Source organism: Triticum urartu, chromosome 2A (genome assembly GCF_056163025.1).
Source record: "Triticum urartu cultivar PI428250 chromosome 2A, HENAU_Tu73, whole genome shotgun sequence".
Taxonomy (NCBI): Eukaryota; Viridiplantae; Streptophyta; class Magnoliopsida; order Poales; family Poaceae; genus Triticum; species Triticum urartu.
The window spans coordinates 88617182-88633993 of NC_141874.1; the positions used below are offsets into that span (position 1 = coordinate 88617182).

The 16812-nt window shown below is 50.7% G+C and overlaps 1 pseudogene; it reads right to left on the reverse strand.

Moving 5' to 3' along the window:
* Window positions 1-11839: 11839 nt before the first annotated feature.
* On the reverse strand, window positions 11840-13713 carry LOC125535954 (xylan glycosyltransferase MUCI21 pseudogene; annotated as a pseudogene).
* Window positions 13714-16812: the final 3099 nt, after the last annotated feature.

Sequence of the window (16812 nt, forward strand, 5' to 3'; positions counted from 1 at the left end):
GAGAGGACACTTGATATTCACCCTCTTTATAAAGGGACAAGGTTTTCACTTTTTCCCTCTCGTGCTCAATCGAACCCTTCCCCCGCCTCGAGTTCTAACACCCAAAGCCCAGGTTAGGTGCTCCGGCTCTTCAATCATGTTCGGATCCAGCCTTCAAGGCCAATGGATGCCCTCCTCCGTTGCGGAAGAGGACATTAAGAAGTTGAGGGAGGCCAGATACCTGACCGCCGAGGTTTCGCATCGGCTGCCTGCTCGAGGGCAGATCGTCCCTACTCCCGAACCCAACGAGAACATTGTGTTCGTCTCCCACTTCCTCCAAGGTCTAGGCCTCACTCTGGATCCCTTCGTCAGGGGTTTGATGTTCTATTACAGGCTAGATTTCCACGATCTAGCTCCGGACTCCTTTCTCCACATCTCGACATTTATTGTCGTGTGATGAGGCCTTCCTCCACGTTACCCCTCACTTCGGCCTGTGGCTCAAGACCTTTGAAGTAAAGCCGAAGATGATCGAGGGGCAACATGCAGCGTGCGGAGGTGCATCAATAGGCAAGATGGCAGGAGCCCCATGGCCGAAAGGTTCCTTTTCAGAGGTGTCTAAATTATGGCAACGGGAGTGGTTTTACGTCACGGCTCCCAGAAGTGCCAAGTGGGCGGCTGCCCCCGTTTTTCGCTCGGGCCCCCCCACCACAACTGATGTCATGGATTAGCAGAGGTCTGAGCTAGGGTCCAGCCAAGGACATGCCTATACCGCAAAGCCGCATCCGAGATCTCTTCGAGGGAGATTTTAATTTGGCTGTGTTAATACAAGTTATGCTGGTTCGTCAAGTCCAGCCTTGCAAACGCTGGCCCCTTCGCTTGTGGGAGTTCAACCCAGAGGGACCGCGTGCCATTCAAAGTTTCCTCGGCCTGACGCACGAGGAGATGTACAAGTCATTCTTCGGACCTCAAGTAGAGTGTCCGGATATTACCGAGGACGTGGGCCTGAGCAGCAACCGCGCCGCCGAACAAGTAAGAAATCCTCTGGCCGAACACACTGTCTTTTATTCGTCACGAAGTTATTTCTGAGAGTTCGCTTTTTGACCAGGACTGGCTAACAAAGGCGAAGATGATTCGGTGTTTGGCCCCCCTCCCTGAGGGTTTGGAAAACCCGGTATTGGAAAAGATGCTCGAGGTCGCACCTTGCCCGAAGCCCTCGAAGGAAGATACCGGGGGGGATAATACGGACGGACGCGGGCCCCCATCGCTGCCGGTTCCAACCGAGGGAATGAGCGTCTCCATGAAAGAGGACAACCGGGGGAGGAAAAGGACTGCTTCCGAGGATCCGGAAGCCGAAGCCTCCAAACGGGAGAAGAAGTCTCCCACAGAGGGTCTTGCCTCGGGGGGTGCTTTTGCCGCACAAAGTCCGCGGGGGGATCAGCCCTCCAATGAGTCGTAAGTGATCCAAAATACTTTAATAGTAAAGGTATGCTATCTTTTTTCTAAGAAAATAACCACCGCATATATCTTGCAGTTCGGGCCTTAGCCCCTCTCAGCTGAGCTCGTCTTCGGAGGATCTTCTTCCAGAGATGATGGAGAGCGAAACGCCTCCCCCGGACTCCTCCGCTCAAGAAGCGGGCGACCCCGAAGTGTCGTCACGGAGGGCCTCTTCGGATCCGGTGAGGCCAGAAGATAATCCCATAGACCCCCGAAGTCCCCAGCGTCCGGCTCCCGAAGAGAGCAGACAAAAGAGTCCGGGCCCGTCTGGTGTGCGGTCGGACGTTCTGAGGGAGTTGGTGGGGTGAGCGGCCATCTCAGAAGAACACCGTATGCTGATGGGTACGGTGATGGAGAGAATCTCGTCCGCCGAAGGCGGATTACATGAAGCCTTTATGAGTCTACTGACAGGCTTTGAGGTACATGAGATAACATGTGATAGTACTGCACATGTTAGGTGTGCCCTGTGTAGATAGTAGCCCATGAGACTCTGGTTGTCGTCGAGAATGGTGGCAAACAGAGGATCATATTCCCAGGCAATAACCAAACTGCCCCTATGTGCAGGTGGTGGAAGCTCTGGTGGCTAGCCGGGCTAGTGAGTTTGCCAAATTAAAACGGCAACTGGATGCGCCAGACGCCGACATCGAGCTTGTTAACAAGAGGCTTGACGAGGCACAGGGTAAGTGTTATTATCTGGTGAACGCCACATAGTAAGAGCAGCATGATGCCAGTATCTTTAATATGTTGTGACTGCAGATGGAGCTGCCACCGTGGAAACCTTGCGGGCAGAACTTGCCCGAGCCAAGGAACAAGCAAGGATGAGTAATGCGGTTTCTTTGAAGGCAGCCGAAGAGTTGAAAGCCTAGAAGGCCGCACATTGCGAGAGCCAAGAAAAGATGGCCAAGATGTCCGTAGAATTAAAAGACACTGCCGACCGTTGCCGGGTCCTTGAAAAAGAAAACCGAGCGAAGGCAACGGACCTTGAGAAGGCCACGATGGCGGACAAAGACACCCGTTCTACTATGAGAGCGAAGAAGGAGGAGCTACGGGAAGCCGGGGATATTGCGGCTGGGAAACCCTTCATGTTACGGAGGAAGTTCGGAGATCCACGGTATGCCCCTCTGGATCGGCTGTGGAGTTCGGCAGATGCGTATATGGATTTGGCGGCGAGTGCTGCCGATGCTGCCAAGTACTTCCAAGGTCAGACAGACCGTGAAGTGGACAAGCTGTTCTGGTCGCAATTCAACGTTCCAGAGCGTCCGCTTTCATTGACTGACCAGCTAGCCGAATGGGCCGAACTGAATAGGTTGTCCAGACTCGCCATGAGGTCTGTTGTGGATCAGCTATGGCCGGAAAAGCCAAAGCCGAACAGCTATTTCAGCTTAGTGCAGCAGTTCCTTGGTGCGGTGTCGCGCATTAATGCGATGAAGAGGTCGGCATGCATAGAAGGCTCACGGATGGCCCTTGCCCGTGTTAAAACATACTGGGCGGAGATGGACGCTACCACTGTTGCGGCGCAGGGTTCGGCCATAGGCCGAGTGGCTGTCGAGCACTATTTCGAGGAGGTTCTCGAGGGTGCTCGTTTGATAGAGGCCCAATGCTCGAAGAATATTATGTTTGAGTGATATGTATTCTCATTGTAAACACAATGCTTTTATGAAGTTTAATAAGGCCATGCTTATACTTTTGCCTGAAAGTAGTATGATGCCTCCTGTGCGGCCGTTTATGTATACATGTGTATAACCTGAAAGATTGCAGTCGTCGGCTTCAACCCCCACGCATATAATGCGGAGGTGCTCGCGAAAAATGCGTGTTCACACTTAACCCAATGTCTTGGTCCTATTAAGGAGGTGATAGCATAGCGAACGAGGCAACCGTACTATAATGCTTTAACACTTTCACTTAGCCAGAGGAGTTTGACAGTGGGGCTACTAGATAGCCCCTGGTGGCTCCGCACTCTCCGATCGCGGGGTGCGTACATGCCTGGCCGGAAAACGGACCTTCGTTAAGGTGGAGTAATTATAATATTCCGATAGATCATCGAGTGGTTGACCAGTCTCACGCTATACCATGACAGTCAGTTTTCGGCTTTCTCTACTGAGGTGCTCGTCCGGATGAACCAGGGCACAATCGCAGTAGTTCTCCTGGTGCTACCTTAGCCGATAAAGCGGAACGTAAGGCAAGAAAACACAGGAGCCGGGCAAACCCAACATTTGACCAAAGACAATGATTCAGAGCTGATGCATATAAGGCCAAACTTGCGACGCCGAACACTCCCTAAGGTATTCGGTCTTTATGGTATAAACCGGGCCTAAACAGTGCCCTTTGTAAGAAGCCCCTTGTGTCCAGGTACGTGCATTATTCTGACTTGGCCACATGCCAAGACGTCAGCATCCTTCTCAATTGTGCTGAGAATTCAGTGGATGTGTATCAACAAGAGACAGTAAAAAAGGTTTACGCAGGGTCTTAATCTAAAAAGAATCCTTGGAGCGGGTCCCTGCTGCACAACTGCGCCCGTGTCTCCGTTGTGCCGTATCCTGGACGGGTGTAGCACGATGATCATCTGTAAAAGAGAGGAACTTAGGTGAAAAAGTTGTCGTGCAAAAAAATAATTTTTAAAGAAACCATGTATAATTCAAGATGAGTAAAAATTGCCACTTGTCTGCGCGCGTTGAGCCCCTTGTATTTGTAATAGGGGTGTGACCATTGATCCGGTATGAATTACATATAGCTGCGCCGGACTCGTCTAACCATGTCCGAGGTCTTGACGACCTGTTAAATGCTTTAGTTGGTCAGGCCGTTTTTAGTGTGCGGCTACCAAGGCAGCCGCACTCTCTTCGGCGCGCAAAGATCGCTTAATACTTCTGTTTACTGTAATGATGCCACGTGGGCCGGGCATCTTGAGTGTGAGGGAAGCGTAGTGCGGTATTGCATTAAAGCGAGTGAAAGCTTCGCGTCCGAGTAGTGCTTGATAGCCACTTTGGAACGGAGCGATGTGGAAGGTTAATTGTTCACTACGAAAGTTATCGGGGAAGCCGAATATAACCTTTAGTAGCAGGGAGCCCGTGCAATGAGCCCCTAGGCCTGGTGTTACTCCTTTAAAGGCAGTATTGCTATGGCAAATTTTTATTGGGTCTATCCCCATTTCGCGGATTGTATCCTGATATATCAGGTTTAGACTGCTGCCACCGTCCATCAGGACTCATGTGAAGTGGTATCCGTCAATTATTGGGTCTAATACTAGGGCAGCCCATCCTGCACGCCGGATACTTGCTGAGTAATCACGATGGTCGAAAGTGATCGGTTGAGACGACCAGTGGCAGGACTCCGCGGTGATAGGCCCTTGGGCATATTTTTCTGGGAGTGTCGTTTTGTTTCTTCCCTTGATCGCATGTAACACGTTTACTGTTTTGACTTCTGGTGGAAATTTCTTTTGTTCCCCAGTGTCTTGCTTGAGAGGCTCATCCTCGTCTTCGCTTGATGTATCCTCCCCCTTGTGTACGGCGTTGAGCTTGCCGGACTGCTTGAAGACCCAACATTCTCTGTGGGTATGATTAGTGGGTTTACCAGGGGTGCTATGGATCTGACATATTTGGTCTAGAATTTTGTTTAGGCTGGACAGTTCGTCTCTGGTGCCTTTAGAGGGCGGCTTTTGCTGACCTGGCCGAGAGCTTTTGAATCCGGCGTTTACTGCCATGCTCTTCATGCCGTCTTCTTTATTCCGGTGTTTGTTATTGCTATTGCACTGTGATTTCCCGTTTCCATCTCTAACTTCAGATGTACTGGGGTCACCGGTGCTGCATCTGGCTAGCCAGCTGTCCTCACCCGCGCAAAAGCGGGTCATGAGGCTTGTTAATGCTGCCATTGTTCTCGGCTTTTCTTGGCCGAGGTGTCTGGCAAGCCATTCGTCACGGACGCTGTGCTTAAAAGCTGCCAAGGCTTCGGCGTCCGGACAGTCGACAATTTGGTTCTTTTTAGTAAGAAACCTGTTCCAAAGTTTTCGGGCTAACTCTCCGGGCTGTTGAGTTATATGACTCAAATCGTCCGCGTCTGGAGGTCGGACATAAGTCCCTTGAAAATTTGCCCGAAAAGCGTCTTTGAGCTCTTCCCAGCTTCCAATGGAGTTTTCGGGGAGGTTTTTAAGCCAGTGACGAGCTGGCCCTTTGAGCTTGAGGGGTAAGTACTTGATGGCGTGGAGATCATCTCCTCGAGCCATATGGATATGGAGGATATAGTCCTCAATCCAAACCCCAGGGTCTGTTGTTCCGTCGTATGCCTCTATGTTTACGGGTTTGAATCCCTCTGGAAATTCATGGTCCAGCACCTCGTCAGTGAAACATAGGGGGTGTGCGGCACCCCTGTATCTGGGTGTACCGCATTGTTCGGATGTTTGTTGTGTTACATCGTATGCTGGGGCGCGCTTGCGTTGTCCATAGATGGATCTGGTTGCGCCGTCCTTTTGGTGCGAGCCCTCGCGTGGATCGCGTATTGGCTTGTGAGTGGCGTTGTTTGCCGCTCAATGTTGGCCGTGAGGTCGTCTATCCGGCCAGGTGGCTGTTTTGATTTTTGGTTGTGGGGGGTCTGAGCCCTCCTCATCGAATTCAGGTAGCAACTTCCGCTTTGGGTAGCTCTTGGTGGGGTGATTGTCGCCGTACTTCGCTGCTGTGTTGAGTACTTTACTCCATCTGATTTGGAGTGTGTCCTGCGCAGCCTTAAGCCTTTGCTTCTGCTTTTTCAGACTCCTCGCGGTGGCAACAAGCCTTTGACGGGCATTCTGCTGCTCCGGGTGCCTGTCCGGTGTTATGTCGTCCGGACTATTATCTTTGACATAATTAGTTTGTTCGGTTTGATTCTCCGTATTGCCATAGTCCGGCAGTGGTTCGCCCTGCTCCAACGCTGGTTCTGTATGATCGTTATTTCTGCCGAGGCGGGATTTGGGGCGGCTCAAGGGAACAAGCCTTCGGTGCGTCCTTCCGTTCCTCGTCGTCGTCTTCTTTTGGTGTGTCCACCATGTATACGTCATATGATGAGGTGGACGTCCAGTGCCCTGAGGGCGGTGGTTCCTCTTCGCCTCCCGCATCGTCGTCCATACCGTCGATGTCTTCGGAGTCGAAGTCGAGCATGTCGGTTGAGTCATCGACAGTGGCTATTAAGTGGGTGGTGGGTGGGCGTCGAATTTCTTCGTCGTCTGCATCCCAATCCTGTTGGCCATAATCCGTCCAGGGCTCTCCTGACAAAGAGAGAGACTTTAGTGAATTCAGGATGTTGCCGAAGGGCGAGTGCTGAAAGATATCCGCGCCGGTGAATTCCATGATCGGCGCCCAATCGAATTCGATTGGCAGGGGCGCGGGCGGTTCGGAGTCAGAAAAAGAGTCCGGCACCTTGGAGTCACGGGCTGCGCAGAGGGTTATGCTGGTGTTCGGCTCGATCACCGTTGAGACTGCAGCCCCTGAGGCGGTGTCTAACCACCCGTCCTCGACTGGCGCAGTTGGCTCCGAGCTAAGGGTCGGAGCTGATGCGGGCGCAGCCTCTGGGGTACTGTTCGGTGGCAGAGCTAGGTCATACCCATCGCGACAGTGCGCCGCGCCCGGCTGTGGCTTGAATCCGTCGAAGATCAAGTCTCCGCAGATGTCGGCTGTGTAGTTTAAACTTCCAAATCTGACCTGATGGCCAGGGGCATAGCTTTCAATCTGCTCCAGATGGCCAAGCGAATTAGCCCGCAGTGCAAAGCCGCCGAATATGAAGATCTGTCCGAGGAGAAAAGTCTCACCCTGGACCGCATCGCTATCGATGATGGTAGAAGCCATCAAGCCTAACGGCAATGACACAGAGGAACTCTCAATGAAAGCACCAATGTCAGTGTCAAAACCGGCGGATCTCGGGTAGGGGGTCCCGAACTGTGCATCTAGGCCGGATGGTAACAGGAGGCAGGGGACACGATGTTTTACCCAGGTTCGGGCCCTCTTGATGGAGGTAAAACCCTACGTCCTGCTCGATTGATATTGATGATATGGGTAGTACAAGAGTAGATCTACCACGAGATCAGAGAGGCTAAACCCTAGAAGCTAGCCTATGGTATGATTGTGTGTTGTGATTGTTGTCCTACGGACTAAAACCCTTCGGTTTATATACACCGGAGAGGGTTAGGGTTACACAAGGTCGGTTACAAAGGAGGAGATATCCATATCCGTACTGCCTAGCTTGCCTTCCACGCCAAGTAGAGTCCCATCCGGACACGAGACGAAGTCTTCAATCTTGTATCTTCATAGTCTAACAGTCCGGCCAATGGAGATAGTCCGGCTGTCCGGAGACCCCCTAATCCAGGACTCCCTCAATCATCGTGGAACATGTGGGAGCCAACATGGGTATCCAGATCCCGCTGTTGCTTATTGGCCGGAGAGTTGTCTCGGTCATGTCTGCATGGTTCCCGAACCCGTAGGGTCTACACACTTAAGGTTCGATGACGCTAGGGTTATTAGGAAGACTTGTATGTGATTACCGAATGTTGTTCGGAGTCCCGGATGAGATCCCGGACGTCACGAGGAGTTCCGGAATGGTCCGGAGGTAAATATTTATATATGGAAACTTGTTGTTCGGGTTCCAGGAAAAGTTCGGTTTTTTCCGGTATTGTACCGGGAAGCTTCCGGAAGGTTTCAGAGGATTCCGGAGGGGTCCGGAGGTCCGGAAAATGTTCCACCACGTCAAATACAGCAGCATGGGCTGTAGGGGGGCTCCCTAGCCTTAATGGGCCAGGGGCACCAGCCCCCCCAAGGCCCATGCGCATGGGAGAGGGGAAACCCTAAGGGGGAGGACCTTCACTTGACTTGGGAGGCACTCCTCCCCCCCTTGGCCGCCGCCCCAACCCTAGATGGATCTAGGGGGGCCGGCCCCCTCTCTCCCCACCTATAAATAGTGGAGGGGTGGGAGGGCGGCCACACCCTTGCACCTGGCGCAGCCCCTCCCCTCCAATACCTCTCCTCCTCCGCGTGAGCTTGGCGAAGCCCTGCTGGAGAACTGCCACTCCATCACCACCACGCCGTCGTGCTGCTGTTGGACTCTCTTCCTCAACCTCTCCCTCCTCCTTGCTGGATCAAGGCGCGGGAGACGTCTCCGTGCTGTACGTGTGTTGAACGCGGAGGCGCCGTCCGTTCGGCGCTAGATCGGATCTTCCGCGATTTGAATCGCTACGAGTACGACTCCATCAACCGCGTTCTTGTAACGCTTCCGCTTAGCGATCTTCAAGGGTATGAAGATGCACTCCCTCTCTCTCGTTGCTAGTATCTCCTAGATTGATCTTAGTGACATATAGAAATTTTTTGAATTATTGCTATGTTCCCCAACACCTTCTCCTTTAACATGAGGGCCTTGCCTCTAGCTGGTGTCGATCAGGATGTGGGGTTTGTGTCATGTCGATCCTAGGTCTTAGTTTTCACGACAGTAACAATGGATCCTCTCAGCCATGGTCGGGGCGATGCCCTTGCCCATGCGAGAAGATTTTTTAAGGTTCCCCTCATATGACAGAGTCCTTAAGGTTTGGATTTCAATAGACCACAAAAACAACGCCACAAAAACCAACTCTACCGGTCTGGAAGCTTCGATAAAATATGGTACCTACATATATGTGAACTACAATAAAGAGAGTTTAACCATATGTTTAAAATATCTCTACCATGATATTTAAATTTTAGAAATATTAACACACACAGCACCAAACACGCAATTCACACTATAGTTAAAAAATGTGCATTGCCAAAAATAAATTGTGGATATTTTTTGTTTTTTGAAATCGGTTTAAATTGAGCAAAACGCAAATGGCTTTGCAATTGATATTATTACAATTGTATAAAAAATAACACTATATATAATATTAATTAAGAGTTTAATATGCGCAACTACATCAACTAAGTAAACTATATTCGTTAATACCACACAATGATAAAAATAAGTTATATTGAATTATAAAAGTTAAGTATAAAACTACATTAATTCAAGTTTGTGCCGACTCGAATTTGATTGGTAACATTACAATCTTATTCTTTACGCATGAGTGACGACTTTTCTTGAGATGTATGTCCGCACTAACACCAACAAAAACATCAACCTCAACCAAGTAAGAATGTTTTGGTGTGGGTAGCTACCCGATATTAGCGACATGTCAATGCAGAGAGGGATTCTTCGATGCTGGCATTGACAGGGCATCCTCCGGTGCGCGAAAACAACGTCAATGCAGAGTTATGTCCACGACCCGCAATGTTTCTCGTTCTCGCTCATGTGACAAACTCTCAAGTGTTGAATTTTCAAGCAGACCACATGTCCTACACCGAAGTAATGAGAATTCAAGAGTTTCGGGTTGCTAAATACGAGAAATTTGATTTTAATTTGTTTGTTTACTCTTAGCTCATTCATTTGTTTATTGTGAGTTCAGTGTGGAAATTATTTCACATGTTTTTTAATATAAAAATGTCCAACTCTTATAATTCTTTTTGTAACCAAATGTTTTTTTGTCTAATTTATTACTAATTTAATGGATTTCTATAGTTCATAATAGGAAACGAAAACTTGTAATTGTACTCTGCCTCGTCCTCTTTCCGGTGATACTTCCTTGTATAGGCTATGAAAGATGGTGTGTCCTTTTGATCTTGTTCTTTGGGTCCGGCGTTTTTGCTGCAGGTTTGACTTGGTCACGCTGCCCTGCCAAATGGCTTTTTTTTTTGAGACAAAGAGCTCCAAATGGCTGCTACTCTCGAGGACGCCACGCGTTCATGGCTTTACCGAAGCCCAGCACAAGACGATGTGAAGCCGGCACTGGGTTTCCAAGTCTGAACTCCACTCCCGACGATCGCTCCAGTGGTTGGTTCATTTGCACCCACGCCACGATCCCCCCCCCCCTCCAGAAGAAGAAAAATCCGTCAGTCGACGTCGACGTGCAGGTTCAGATACCTGTGGCCATTGTACCGCGAGCAGGAGCAGGCAGGCAGCGGGCGAACGTGGACGGTAGGTAACGCAGCGCGCACGCGTGAGCTAGCTAGCCGCGCGCGTAGCCGAGGACAAGAACGCCATCGCCGTTACCAGGCGCTGAGGTGAGAATCATCCCGTCCCGTCCCAGTGCGCGTTGCTCGCCACTGTCCACTCGCTGGCTACAGCTTGGTTGACACGGCCGCCTATGCATGTTAGCAGCTATCTTAGCCTAGGCACCCCGCGGTTTCCTCCTAGATGTCGTTTCGTAGCCTAGTCCGCTAATACACGCAAAATGATTTGAGCTGTCCTTCCGCTGGTGCTGTTCCTACAACCGCCGCGGAAAAAGGTTGCATCTCACGCACCTGAGGTTTTTACTGACACGCAACCACAAAAATGAAGGACCAAATGTGTCATGTGTGTGTGTGTGTTGTGGAAGGAACCATCCATCTGCCTTGCTTCTTCGAATCCAAGACAAAGCCAGTAAGTAACTAGTACTGTTTTTACTCACTGCCGTGCAACCAAAGCAACGATCTGCCTGCTTTTGGTTTCGTTAATGAAATCGGAGGGAAACCTCTTTTATTCAAAAAAAAAAAAAAACCAAAGCAACGATCAAGCGTGTGCATCGGTTCTAGACTTACCCAGAGCGCCAAGCAAGACACTCCCAGTACGAACGGATCTCTTGTTTTTTAAGTGCTTCTAGGCAAGGCAGTGACTGGCCTGCGCAAGCAAGTAAAATAGCTTCCCACTCAAACAATTGACCCATGACTCTGCTCTCCACAACAACAACTAGCCGTTCCATCCTTCACCTCAGTGGCAGCAGTAGAAAAAGAAGCCGGAGTAGGAATACACACGCACCTCTGGATGCAGCCGCAGTCGCCATCCCCGAGCACTGCTGGTGGTGATAATAACTTTATCGGCCCACTAATTATCAGCGCTTTATTGACGCCTAACGAAAGCCGACCAGTATGTTCCAACCAACCCATCCAAACACAACCACACCACATCCATGGACGATCGATGGTCGATTGATCGGCATATTGGATTGGATTGGATTGGATTGGAATCCGGGGTAGGAAGCACGGAACCCTGCCCTCTGCATGCGTTTCAGATGGATCCTCCTGCTGTGTGCTGTGTGTGCGCAACAGCAGAGGCGGTTCACAGTTCGTGCCCTGCAAGCACCACCAACCGGCCGGTGCTCTGCCTCTGCCGCTCTGCCACCAGCACGCAGGAATCTTGTTCCGGATCACTGTCTGTCAGGACGCTAAATTGTAACTGAATCCCTCTTTATTGGGTATGTATGTATGTATGTATGTATTCACATCAAGCCGGCATCGATCGATCACGGGCACATGACCAACACATGAGTAACAATCTAATGAAGCGTCAAAACGGAGAGTAACAATCTAAATGAAATGAATGGTCAGGTATGGAGTTAGCCGCTGTAACTGTAACTGACAAGAACAGAGAGGAGAGGAGAAAGGTGTCTGTAAATTTTGATCTATGGTGTACTGCTATACGGGATGTTTGTTTGCTAACGGAGATGATTATATCGGCCGATCGATCATATGGCAAGAGGTTTGGTTTTCGGCCGGCCCTTCCGCTTGCCGGCGACGAGGTACCGGTGGGCGGCGACCAGCTCCTCCCGGAACCGCGCCAGGTCGAGCCGCACGTTCTGCCGGTCCAGGTACACCTTCTTGGTCACGTCCCAGCCGCGCTGCGCCACGCCGGCGGGGTCCGTCAGCACGGGGTGGCCGGCCGGGTACTCGCGGGCGAGCGAGCTCTCCTCCGGCAGGATCTTGTACCCGACGTACCGCAGGCCGAGCCGCGCCGCCGGCTCGCCGTAGTACTCGTTCGCCGCCCAGTCCGTGCCCAGCGGCACCACCTGGATGAACACCTTGCCGGGGCGCATGAAGAGGAAGTGCGTCATGGCGGCGCCGTGCACGCCCACCATCGCGTCGCTCGCGTTCAGGTCCCGGTATATCTTGCACATCTCCGTGCTCCGCTCCGGCCGGACCACGCGCACGTCGAACCCCACGTCCGCCGCCACCGCCTTCAGCTCCTCCTCGTTCTCGATCACGCGGGACCCCGTCCTCGACACGATCACCAGCTTCGGCCGCTCCGCCGGAGCCGCCGGGTGCTTGTTCGGGAGGGCGAGCTTCGTGGCGGCGGCGCCGCTGGCGCGGCGTTGCTTGCGGGCGGCCTTGCGCTCCATGCGCTCCAGGTAGTTGATGCGGGGGCGGTAGGCGTCGTCGAGGAGGCGCCGGAAGTCGCGGATGCTCCGGCCCTCGGGGGTCCTGGCCGGGTCCACGGTGAGCTCACCGTGGATGCGGAGGCCGGCGATCACCTCGGGGAAGCAGTGCACGCGGCGGTCGGCGGTGAAGTCGATGGGCGGGAACGCCGAGAGGCGGGACACGACGTCGCCGTACTTGGTCATCCACCAGTCGTGGTACTCGAGGATGACCAACACCACGCGGCGCTGGAGGTGGCCCGCCGTCACGAACATCGGGAGGAGGCCGTCGTTGAACTCGTGGTACACGTTGCCCGTGAACCCGCCCGTGGAGAGCAGCACGGCCGGCATGTCGTGCCGCACGTCGCAGCGCGCCGCCTCGCCGGGGGGCACGCGCCGGAACCGCACCTCGTCGATGGTCTTCATCACGTGCGCCTCCCACTTGCGCGTGTACGGCCGTATCCTCTCCTCCTCCGCCGGTCGCCCAGCGGAGGACACGAGCTGGAACGACGCGCTCGCCGAGTGCATGCGCAGGTCGCCGCGCGCGAAGCACATGTCCGCGCGCCTCGACGAGCGGTCGCAGCACAGGGTGTCGTTGCCGATCCCGGAGCACCGCTCGCTCTGCCGCTGCTGCGTGGCCGCCGCCGCCGCCGCCGCGCCGCCGGTGCGCGCGAAGGAGAAGAAGGCGCCCGGGGCCGCGAGGAGCGTGGCGAGGCCGAAGAGGCAGATGAGGAGCAAGCCGAAGAAGCCGCTCAGGCTGAGCGCCCTGGACTTGGCCGGCTTGCCGTTCTTGCCGGCGCCGCCTCCGGTGCCGTAGTCATGGTAGTAGTACATGATCCGGCGGCCGCCGCCCTTGGGCGGCGAGGCCTTGCATGACAGCTCCTCCTGGTCAGGCTCCCCCTTGTCGAACTGCACGACGTAGATTCTGTGCTGTTGCACCATGTTCTTGCGGCTCTAGAGAGGGAAGAGAAGAGAGAGAGAGAGAGAGAGAGAGTTGTGAGAGAGGAGAGAGAAGGTTCTCGGGGTTTTGGATTGTGACGAAGCGAGAGGAGAGAGCCCGGGAGCTATAAATGGCACTGCAGAAGAGAGTAGAAAATTAGCGGCGGTTAGAGGTTGAGGAGCCATGCTATGGCAACCCGACCACAGCACCCATGGAACATCCCTGAAGAAAATTGTGGGTCCTTTGATTGTAACGGAGCATCAATGGCGGGATATCGGCGCAAAGCTTTTGTCGAAGTAACTGTGATTCATTAGTCAAATGTCAAAATCATAAATGAACACTTATCTTTTCACGTTCTTTTTCTCTCAAAATTAAAGCCAGCCATATATTCAGACACAACGCTTCTATCGTACGCCATTGCTATTCGACACGGGGACAACTCAGAAAAGGCGAGTCTTCTCGCTTTTCCCGCGTCACGTTGCTTGATTTGTAGCCGCTCCATGCATGATACATCTAGAGTGACAGAGAATAGTCGTTTAGATAAAGCGGTTAGGTCTATCTCTTGTGATGGTGTATCGTGCACGATTTGAAACAACTCACAAATGCAAGACAACATGGCGACGATGGTTGTTTGTATGGTAGATCCATAACTTGTTGCGCTAAAGGGCTGCATTAGATCAGTATCTGTTGTATAATGTGCTCGGTTGGAGACAATTCACAAATGCAAGACTTCAGTGTGACGCTAGTTGGTTTGATGATAGATAGATCATACATATCTTGTTGCGCCTAAAGTCATGTTAGATGATAGATCCATATCTTGTTGCACCCTCAAACTAAACACCTACAGAGAAGGCAGAAGTATACATAGACAATTTATTTGAAGCCCTTTATATCTCGGATGCTTTACTTTTATGAGACCGATGGCCTTTCAAAAAATAGATACATGACTTATATATGGTGCTAGTTGACCAGGCATCTTTATTCAATACCGATATAACTCAGGAAACGAGGGTCATCTCACTTTTCTTGCGTAGATTGCTCGATTTGAAGCAACTCCACGCATGCCACATCTAGAGTGACAATAGTTGACCAAATAAAGTGGTTAACTCTATCTCATGTGATGGCATATTGTGCTCGGTTTGAAACTAACTCACAAATGCAAGACATCAAAGTGACGGTATTTGGTTGGATGGTACTCCCTCCGTCTCAAAATAAGTGTCTCAACTGAGACACAACCAGACACTTAATATTTCAGGACAAAGGGAGTAGATACATAACTTGTTGCACCAAGTGTCGCATTAGATCCGCATCCGTCGTGTAAATGCATATATCTCTGGCTATTCTTTAGAAAAATTAAGAACAATCAAATCTGCATCGTATGTCCTTCTAGCACGCACCTACCCTCAAAACAAAGAAGTCAAAAGTACACATAAACAATTTATGTAAAGCCCTTAAATCTCAGATGCTTTTCATTCATGCGACTTTACCTCTTGTGAAAGAACCCGTGAAATACCAGATGTTTTAACGATGACACTTTACCTCTTGTGTCCGACGGTGGCTTGTGTATTGAACAAAACACCGTGGTCTACAAAATATAATCTTACGCCGAAGACATTCTACCCCGTCGTGATATGATGGTATTTCTTTTGCGTTGCACTTGTGTGTGTGTGTGGACCTAGCGTTTTCCATGTGAGATTGGGGGTTGTTTTGAGTTGGCAGTGTGCCAGGCTGGAGGGTGGTTTGAGCAAAGCATCGGGGCTAGCTAGGGTCCATGTGGAACTATTATTTCCGAGGGGGTTCCAATCCAAGCCCATCTCAGTTCGATTTGACCAAGCAACCCACCACCCGCCTGCATGTTCTCTCCGGCTTCTCAAAAGCAGCACCGCGTACGTCGGAGAAACCTTGGGATCCTTGCAAAAACAAGGGAAAATACACAGGCAGGAGGAGGAGGAGGAGGATGCACTGGCTGCGTAATTTCACCAGATTGTAGTTCAAGTTGTGCTTGTACGGTAGTTGATGTAATTATTATTAAGATGGCGGATCCTAAGTAACATCATCGCATTTTGGCACCGGTGTGTGTGATGAACACAACGGTACTTGCACAATGTGCATGTGATGCTTTAAGAAAGGGCTTTGTACCATTGTGGATGAACTTGGCAGCGGAAGGAGCTGGCAGATCAGTTGAACGGTTAAGTTCGGCTGGTGTCTAACTCTGCAAGTACCAATTCAGACGGCTAATCACGACGAAGTACTAGTAGTAGTACTACTAACTATGCATGCATCGTAGTTGGTACTCCGTCCGTCCTCTGCAAGTACCAACTCAGATGCATGCCCTTCAAAAAAAAAAAACTCAGATGCATGGCTAATCACACTCAAAAGACCCCCGCAAAATGAAAATAAAAATCACACTCAAAAGGCGTATTTTTATTGGTCTGACCAATGGTTAACAATCCAATAATGCATGATTTTACGTGTCGCAAAATTAATACTCTCTCTTTATCATAATATGAGACCCTTTTTGACACTTCACTAGCAGTATAAAAAATGTCTTATATTCTGGTACAGAAGGAGTACTGTTGAAGTCCTACATAAAAGCATTCAAAATAATATAAAATAAACAATACAAGAATCAAACTAGGGCAGTCAACTAGGCTTTACATTTTTTTTTCTGGCAAACGGAATATATGCTCAATCTGTTCAGAAATGTCAAACCTTTGTTCCGTTTGCGATGGACGGGGGAGCCAGCGAAAGAAAGAAAGAAAAAAGATAAACTAAGATCAACCATTCTTCTGTTGATTTGTTGTGCTGAGTATTTGACCAGTTTTGAGTGTACTGTAATGTGAACTTCAAAGGAAGCAATGACGTACACCTTTCCATGAGCTAACTTTGTGATGCATGCTAATGATGATGATAATGATAATGTATCCCATGAAACTGACAAACGAAGCTGTGATCCGTGCCACTTTTTGTTGGATCCAACTAATTAACTATGCTCCGTCCGAATCTCGTGACCTCTCCTTTGCAGAATAATGTTCATTGTTTTACCAGTATATTAATACATGGTGGTAAAAGAAAGAAAACCGCCACGTTAGTCGCATCCACAAAGTTGGTTGGTTTATATACGACGGCCATGTCTGTCGTTTTAAAATGGTGGAAATTATCACAAATTTATCTCACAATCATCATAGCTAACATAGAAAAGTCAGTGAGTCAC